The following is a 7,555-nucleotide window of genomic DNA, read 5'->3' as shown; positions in this document are numbered from 1 at the left end:
GCAGGATACAAGAGATGTCTGCTACTATCATGTTTTAAGGTCAAACAAAAAATATATAGACACAAAATAAAAAATCAAATTGTTTTCCCTAGGAAAACTTCAATACACCACAGCCTGTTCAATAACTGTTTAACTTTCAGTGCCACCTAGTGGTGACATTCACAAGCATCATGTTACAGCTCTTTAATGGTTTCAAGGGAAAATTCTCGTAGTATTTTATGTGGCTCAACTTCACTCTATTATGAGTTGAAAATCCTGTGCCTGATGTAGAACACTCACCTGCAGTAACAGCTGTTCATCTGTTAGGACCCTTATCTTAACTCACCACTTTCAGAAGGGCAGACAAACTCAATTTGGTGCTTGTAAGTAAACTATATTGATGTGGGGAGCTTTGTAGATAAGACCTTAACTGTATACGAAGGATTTCAGCTGCCACTGGGCTACTTCCCCCATATTTTATCTCAAAGTTACAGTCATTGTTAAATGAGATCTCCATATTGCATTTGTAATCTCAAAATCCTAATTTCTCTAGCCTCCTGGAGTCACTGTTTACTTAAATCTCCAAATTAAAGTATATCAAAGAATTCCATTAAGCCAAGTTAATTCTATTATTCGAAAACCACAATTAAATAATTTCTGTTTTCCCCATTTTATCTTTGTTGTATTAAAAGTATATTCATTAGCATCAACTCTTTTTCATATGAAAAAATTATTCATGGTAAAAAAACACTAATTGGTGAATCAAATATGAATTTCACCTATACAAAGGGTTTGCATTTGTCAGTTTTCTTTTGTACCCATTATTTCTTAAAAATTCAATTTTTCCAGATTTCCAAGTTGATTTAAATGCTTGTATATGCCATTTTATCCATTATAATCCATTATAAATCATAGTTTGTGTTGGTTTTGCTGCTATCCATATTTATTTAAAGTTTTAGATAAAGCGAAGGCAGCTTGTTAACTCATTAATGCATTTCTAATCAAATTTCTATGATTGTCCTTTGTCCTGAATTGGTTTGCCATGTTGCTAATTTGGTTCTCTTACCAACTTTGCAAATTGAATACTAACTATGCAGGCTAGGGACCAAGTAAAAAGCATAGAATGGAATTAAATGTTCTTTGTTGTATAGAGAATGATTATGTCACCTACAAATAAATGAAGTAGACTTATTATTTTCCAGTTTATGACTTTAACTTCTTGCCTTTGTCTAATTAATTCTTAACTAATGAGATTGGGACATCCAGGACAGTGCTGAATAGACATGCAGAGCACATTCTTGCCTTGTTCCCAAGATAAGTGTATAATATCACCATTAAGTGTTATGTTAGCTATAACTTTTTGTTGTTGCTTTTTGTCAAATTGAGGAAATTCCTTTTTCTTTCTAATTTACTAGTAGCTTTTTGTCATAAACAGATGTTGAATGTTTCAAAACTTCTATTTATCTGTTCAAGTAAATATATGATTATTTTTCTATAATTCTCTATATTCTCCTATATTTTGAATATAGGTATTATGTAGGAACAAAATATAGGAGAATATAGGAATAAAGTATAGGTGAATTATTGAGATTAATTACACTTTAATTTTCAAATATTAAGCCAATCTTTCTTTTCTGTGATAGACCCCACATAATCATGATTTAATAACCTTTTATATATTGCTAGATTTTATTAAACTATTTAAAGATGTTTGTGTTTAACTTTATGAGTAATATTATTTTGAATTTTCTTTTCTTGTAATTTATTTATAAAGTTTCAGTATTAGGAATATGCTATCTACCTAAAGTAAGATTTTAAGTAAGGTTGATTTTTTTTCTTCTTTAAATGTTTGATAGAATTCACTAAGCCTTCTGGGTGATGATTTTTCTTTATGAGAGGAGTTTTTAAAACAAAATATGTTAATTTTTATTATTTATTATTTTATTTTTACTTTATCTTACTTATTATTTATTTACTATTTATTTGTTATTTTAATAGCAAATTATCATCATCATAGAGCTATTCAAATGTTCTTTCTGTCTCACTTTTAGTGAATTGAGTTCATTAAGGAATTTTTTCACTTAAAAGTACATTTTCAAATATATTGGTATAAATTGTTTCATTAAATTTTCAACCTATCTCTTTAATAATAGGATTTGTGGTAATATTCTTTTTTTATTATTATACTGGTAATTTGTTATTTTTCTCTTTTTTCTTGATCATTCTTGTTAGGAAGCTATCAATTTTATTAATCTCAAAACTAAACATTTGGTGTTATTGATTTTCTCTATTGTTTGTTTTCTGTTTTATTGATTTCTTGTTTGTCTTTATTATTATCTCCTATTTATGTTGGGTTTACTTTGCTCTTTTTGGTCTTGCTTTGTAAGGTTAGCTCTCTGATATTAAACATTCCTTCTTGCTGTTGTATAACATGAATATTTGAAGCTCTGAAGTTCCTGTTTGCACCATGTTTAAAGTATCTCACATAATTCAATATGTTGTGTCTTTATTATCATTTAATTTAAAATGTTTTCTAATTTCTTTTTTGAATTCTTTACTAACCCATGAAATATTTAGAATTGTGTTGCTTAATTTTTAAATATTTGGGTATTTTTTAGATTTCTTATTGTTATTGATTCTAAATTCAATTCCATTGTGATCAGAGAACATACTCAGTGATTTCAGTCCTTTCATATTTATTTAGACATTTTTATGACTCAGCATGTGGTCTACCTTGGTAAATGTTCTGTGTGTGCAGGAAAAAACAGATATATTCAGAAGTTATCAGATGTAATGTTCAATAGGTGTATATCAGGCCATATTGATTGGTAGTATCGTTGAAATCTTCTATATCTTTATTGATTTTTGTTCAGTCTATCAGTTGCTGAAAGAAGGTGTGTTAAAAATCTCCAACCATGTTTGTGATTTAATTTTTACTTTGTTTCTATTAATCTTCTTATCATTAATTTTGAAATATTAAGTGCATTGACATTTATAATTTTTATTTCTTCTTTGTGAACTGATTAATTTATTATAAAATACTCCACTTATTTACTATTTTCAATTATTTTCCATCCTTCTTTTATATCTGAATTTATAACTTGTGTTACTTCTCTTCATCCTGAGAGAATTCTTTTAGCATTTCTTAGTAGGTCTACAGGGAACAAATTCCCTGCACTTTCATTTTTATTTTCAAAATGCCTTTATTTCACTTTTATTTGTAAAGGGTATTTTTGCTGGATGTAGAATTCTAAGTTGAAGGATTGTTTCTTTTTGATTGTTTGTTCTTAGCACTTTAAAGATGTGTTTTATTCCCTCATCTCTGGCTTCTATTTCTAATAAGAAGTCAACTGCCATTCTTCCCATTGTTCCTCTGGATGCGCTATGTCTTTTTTCATGGTTGTTTTTAAAATTGTCTTGTTATCATGGGTTTTCAGCAGCTTATCTATGCTGAAAAGTTTCTCTATGCTTTGCTTGGTCAGCAGTTTGACTATGACATGCCATGGCATAGTTTCTTTGTGTTTATTCTGTTTGAAATTCACTAGGATTTCTGAACTTATAAATTAATATTTTTCAATTTGGGGAAAATTTGGTCATTATTTCTTAAAAGATTATTTCTGTACCAGTCTAATTATTATTTTAAAAAGTTGTAGACACTGTATAGATTTATAAATATTTCAGTATTTTTTTCTCTATATCTTATTTTGAATAATTTCTATTGACCTTTCTTCAAGACAATTGACTCTTCCTTCTGCATTACTTGTTCTGCTGTTAAGGCCACCAGGTATGTTTTGTTTTTCAGAATTCATTTGATGGGTTTATTTTTTCAATTTTTATTTATTTTATAAGATTCTTCATATATTCATCCATTCATTTCATCTTTTACTTATAATTTCCCATGTATATTTATAATACTAGTTTTTAAAATCCTTTTCTGCCAGTTCCAATGTCTGGGTTATCTGTGAATTTGTTTCTTTTGATTTGTTGTTTTTTTATGGGTACTTTTTTTTTACGTCTGTGGTCATGTTTTATGGCATACTGAACACAGTATTTACATCTGTGGTCATGTTTTATGGTATACTGAACCTAGTATATGGATAACAGTGAAGACTGAGTTATACATCTCTTTTGCTTTGTTTTTATTTCCGGGCATGCACAATCTCTTCTATGTATGGCTGCTACAGTAGGAAAGTGATTATTCATATTTCACTGAGTATCAGGTTAATCTTGAACTAAGCAGCAATTTTTAAGATTGAATTCATCACTGGTTAGGCTTTCCTCCTGATGCCACTGCTGATTCTACCAAAGCCTAGTTTTTTGTTTGTTTGTTTGTTTTTAAGACGGAATTTCGCTCTTAGTGCCCAGGCTGGAGTGCAATGGTGGGATCTCGTTTCACTGTAACCTCCGCCTCCCAGGTTCATGCGATTCTCCTGCCTCAGCCTCCTGCGTAGCTGGGATTACAGATGCCTGCTACCACGCCTGGGTAATTTTTGTATTTTTTGGTAGAGATGGGGTTTCACCATATTGGTGAAGCTGGTCTTGAACTCCTGACCTTGTTATCCACCCGCCTCACCTTCCTAAGTGCTGGGATTACAGGCATGAGCCACCACGCCTGGCCTCCAAAGCCTAATTTATTTGATCTTGTCAATGTTTAATCCTGGGGCCTAGTGTGTCTTGGACCTGAGTTTTGCCTTTTGAATCAGTAGGAGCAGAACTCCGTTCCCAGGCACCACAAGAATACGTAAAACTAGGAAGTTGTTTCTGCTTTTTAGCCCACGCTATTCTCCGTAAAATGGAAATGGGACACCAGAAAGCAATTTCTGAGTTAAGTATATTATTGCTGCATTTGGGAGTCTTCTAGACTCCAATGTCCCTGCCTGGCCACCAAAAGTGCCAATAGCTCATCTATCTCAGTCTTTGGAAGGCTTTCTTCTCCACCTTTGCCTCCACAAACTGCCACTGCTAAAAGGTCACTCATAAAGGGCCCCCCTCTCTGAAAATCAGTCCTTCTGGACTTTTCTTGCAACTACCAATCTTCAGTAGTTTCATAAATGAGTATAGTTTTATAACATCTGAGAGGTGGGGATTTTTTACGTTACCATAGGAGCAAATATGTTTCACATCCTTTCACACCCTATACAGAAAATTGTAGATTGTGTTTAAATCATAGCCAAATTGCAGAGAAAATTATGGTTTCTTTGTTTTGTTCATAACTGATCTAATCTTTCTCATAATTATCTCCTACTAGGCTGAAAGGATTATAAAATGTAATTATGTTTAAAATTCCATGTGATCTAAAATTCCATCATTCTATCGTGAGCCCAGGAGCTCCTGCTGCATAAAACATATGCTAATCAATAAATGTGATACATCACATCAACAGAATAAAAAACAAAAAGAGTACGATCATCTCCATAGATGCAGAAAAAGCCTTTGATGAAATTCAGTATCCCTTCATAATAAATACCGAAAACAAATTAGGCATAGAAGGAACATATTTCCACATAACAAAGGCCATATATGACAAACCCATAGCTAACATTATACTGAATGGGGAGAAGCTGAATGCCTTTCTTCCAAGAACTGGAACAAAACAAATATGCTCTCTTTCACCACTCCTATTCAACACAGTACTAGAAGTTCTATCTAATGCAGTCAGGCAAGAGAAAGAAATAAAGGTTTTCCAAATTAGAAAAGAGGAAGTCTAATTGCTCCCTCTTTGAAGATTATATGATCTTATAACTAGAAAAATGTAGAGACTTCACCAAAAACTCACAGAACTGATCAACACAGTAAAGTTGCAAGATACAAAATCAGTCAACATGCAAAAGTCAGAAGCATTTCTCTACACCAACAACAAGGTAGCTGAAAAAGAAATCAAGAAAGCAATCCCATGTATAATAGCTACAAAAAAATAAAATACCTAGGAATGAATTTAACCCGAGGGGTGAAAGATATCTAAGGAAAACTGCAAAATATTATTGAAAGAAATTGAAGATGACACAAACACATGGAAAAAATATCCCATCTGCAAGGAATGGAAGAATTGTATTGTTAAAATAGCCATACTACCCAAAGCAATATATAGATTCAATGTAACTGCTATCAAAATGCCAGTGACAGCCTTCACAGAAACAGAGAAAACAATCCTAAAATTGGTATGGAACCACAAAAGTCCCCAAATAGCCAAAGCAATACTGAGCAGAAAGAACAAAGTTGGAGGCCTGTCACATCACCTGACTTCAAAATATACTACAAAGCCATAGGAAGCAAATGTCATAGTATTTATATAAAAACAGACACACGGACCAAAACAGAGAACCTAGAAATAAGTCCACATTTACAGCCAACTGATTTTTGACAAAGGCACAAGAACATACATTACGGACAGGACACTGTTCAGTAAATGGAGCTGGCCTATTACTATTTGGAAGGTCCTTGGGCTCTACTTCGTCCTTTGCATTGAAAACAGTGTGAGATCAATGTGTGTGTATGTGATTTGGTTGTTGGGTTGGCTTTGCTTTTTCATTTTTTATTCTCCTTATTTTAAATGTACATCTTTTCCTCTCACATTTTACTAAATTAATTTCTGCTTTTGAAAAGTTGAGTCTCAAAGTGTAAAAACTAAGCCTTCATTTCTAATGTGGATGTGAAAGTGATTTAACTTTATTCATGCCTTATCTTACAGCTTTAATATCAAATAGGTTAGGAACGCCCAGGGTAAGTAATGGGGGAAGGGAGAAGGCAATTCTTTCTGAATGAATATATTTTTTGTTGTTTTGCATGTTTAATATACAAATTCCTGGAGAGATCATGGCCTTTGAATATGCATACAACTTTTGAATTGTGCCTACTTAATTTATAGCAGGATGCTTTGGTGTCCAAAAACTTCTGACTTTCTGGGATTATGATAGTAATTCCCAGCCACACTCCAACTTAATTTTGCCAACCATAATTGAACACTGTAAATTATATATTAATGTTTTATAGTACTTGTGTAGTCTGTGACTTTAATTATGTTTGCCAATTATCTGTTTGAAATCAGTTTGTATCTGAACAGCTATTGAAACTGTTAAGTTGTACAGATATTATTAATGACAGTTTGTACTGTGCAAGGTGCTTAATAAAAAAACAAAAGGTTTGACCTTTGTCCAATAAATCACTAAGTAATGTCAATAAATCAAGTATAGTATGATGCACTAAAATAAAATAAAATTAAATATGGTGCTGTGAAAACTTGCTATCCACATGCAGAAGAATAAGACTAGATTCCTATCTCTCACCATATACAAAAATCAAATCAAAACAGAACAGAGACTTAAATGTAAGACCCGAAACTATAAAATTACCAGAAGAAAACACAGGGGAAATGCTTCAGGACATTGTTTAGGCAAAGATTTTGTGGCTAAGACCCCAAAAGTACAGGCAACAAAAACAAAAATAGAAAAAAGGGACTATTTTAAACTAAAAGGCTTTATTTGCTCAGCAAAGGAAACAATCAACAGAGTGAAGTAACAACCTGCAGAATGGGAGAAAATATTTGCAAATTATTCATTTAGTAAGGGCCTAGTATCCA

General features: G+C 32.1%; 1 long non-coding RNA gene and 1 pseudogene across 1 annotated transcript; both read left to right on the top strand.

The window, feature by feature from the left end:
- The first annotated feature begins 268 nt into the window (after window positions 1-268).
- On the top strand, window positions 269-5,993 carry LOC105502106. The gene is made up of 3 exons (XR_001000285.1): window positions 269-362; window positions 4,320-4,462; window positions 5,228-5,993. It is a non-coding gene; the product is annotated as an uncharacterized LOC105502106 (long non-coding RNA).
- A 392-nt stretch (window positions 5,994-6,385) lies between these two features.
- LOC105502136 overlaps window positions 6,386-7,555 on the top strand; it is a 2,479-nt pseudogene continuing 1,309 nt past the window's right edge.

The sequence above is a fragment of the Colobus angolensis genome, unplaced genomic scaffold (genome assembly GCF_000951035.1).
Source record: "Colobus angolensis palliatus isolate OR3802 unplaced genomic scaffold, Cang.pa_1.0 Scaffold77, whole genome shotgun sequence".
Taxonomy (NCBI): domain Eukaryota; kingdom Metazoa; phylum Chordata; class Mammalia; order Primates; family Cercopithecidae; genus Colobus; species Colobus angolensis.
Note: the sequence above shows the minus strand (reverse complement) of the source record. Positions and strands in the feature narration are given on the sequence as shown.